Here is a 1834-nt window from a genome sequence, read left to right as displayed (position 1 = left end):
ACCTCTTTGAATTTTACATTGTATATTGAAATTCCTTGAACAATGAATGAAAAATAACAACCTAACTTCTCTGTTTTTACCTGCTTTCTTTTTCTTGAAGCAACTATAATCAGTTGACTTATAATAAGATTTTTTTTGTATTTACATATATTCTTTAACTTCAGAATGTTGGGATTTTTGTGTTACAGCACAATAGGCTCATTGCCTCAAATATATTTGCTCTTAGTCACAGCTCAATATATATTCCATAAATGAACAATTTTATCATAAAACCCATAGAGGTCATGAATTTTCAGTGAACAGTTGAGTTGTGGAGGTGGAATTCCTACTCAGAGGTGGCACTAGAAATACTCTAAAGGCGTGAGATCCATATACATAACATAATGTTTGAATTTTCACTGAAATAGACAGTTTATGGCATTTCTATTTTGATAGTGCTACTTGTTTATTTGAAAACTACCCAAGTTCCATTCTGTTTCTTGTTAGTCATATCAACCACATGGGGCATGGAAATGAAACACAAACTTCAGAATTTCTTCTCCTGGGATTTGCAGAGGATCCAGAAGTGCAACCTCTTCTCTTTGGGCTGTTCCTGTCCATGTACTTGGTCACCTGCAGTGGGAACCTGCTCATCATCCTGGCCATCATCTCAGACTCCCACCTCCACATACCCATGTATTTCTTCCTCTCCAGTCTCTCCCTTTGTGACATCTGTTTATCCTCCACCACTGTCCCAAGGATGCTGGTAAGCATCCAGGCACAGAGCAGAGTCATAACCTATGCAGGCTGCATCACGCAGATGTACTTTTTCTTGCTCTTTGGAGGGTTGGAGGACTTCCTCCTGGCCGTGATGGCCTATGACCGCTTCGTAGCTATCTGTCACCCCCTACATTATACAGTCATCATGAACTCCCGGGTCTGTATCCTGCTGGTTCTAGGGTCTTGGACCATGAGTTTTACACAATTCTGTCTACAGGGGTTAATGGTGCTACGACTAACTTTTTGTTCACACGTGGAAATCCCCCACTTTTTCTGTGAACTTCGTCAGATGGTCCAGCTTGCCTGTTCTGACACCTTCCTCAATTACTTAGTGACATATTTTGTAGCAGTAGCCCTGGGTGGGGTCCCCTAGTTGGTGTCCTTTTTTCTTACTGTAAGATCGTTTCTTCCATACGTGGAATCTCATCAGCTCGGGGGAAGTATAAAGCATTTTCCACATGTGCATCTCACCTCACAGTGGTCTCTTTATTTTATTGTACAAGCATAGGAGTGTACCTCAGTCCTGCTGCTTCACACAACACATATTCAGGTGCACCATCCTCAGTCATGTATACTGTGGTCCCACCTATGCTGAACCCATTCATCTACAGTCTGAGGAATAGAGACATAAAGGAGGCTCTGAAAAAATACTTTGGGAGGAAAACCTGCAAAGTTCCATTTGTCCTGTGGTAGACGTAAAGTTGGTTTTAGCAGCTCTCAAACCTGAAACCACCAGAAATTTGCTTTTTTTGATCAAGGATATAGACCTGCCAAGAGTCAAGATGATCTAAAAAATGATGAAATAAAAATTTAATCATACATTGTGTTTTTAGAGCAAATTTTTATTTTTGAAAATGAAAATTTTTTCTTTGGATATGCAAGCTTCATTTCCCTTTTTAAGGAGTTTATTTGTTGGGGTACAGGAATGGGTTGCATTTTCTGTATTACTTTATTGGATCACATTTCTGTTTCTGTTTGAATACTTCCAGGGTTGCTTTGAATACACATCTTTGTTTTCCTCTGAACAGAATATCTGCCCTTTTTCAAAATTATGTCATAAATTTTAAAGAGTAGC

The 1834-nt window shown here is 39.3% G+C and overlaps 1 pseudogene; it reads left to right on the top strand.

Moving 5' to 3' along the window:
* The first annotated feature begins 499 nt into the window (after nt 1-499).
* On the top strand, nt 500-1452 carry LOC131276875 (olfactory receptor 7A17-like; annotated as a pseudogene).
* The last annotated feature ends 382 nt before the right edge of the window (nt 1453-1834 follow it).

The sequence above is a fragment of the Dasypus novemcinctus genome, chromosome 30 (assembly GCF_030445035.2).
Source record: "Dasypus novemcinctus isolate mDasNov1 chromosome 30, mDasNov1.1.hap2, whole genome shotgun sequence".
NCBI classification, from domain to species: Eukaryota; Metazoa; Chordata; class Mammalia; order Cingulata; family Dasypodidae; genus Dasypus; species Dasypus novemcinctus.
This window is presented reverse-complemented; position numbering and strand designations above follow the sequence as displayed.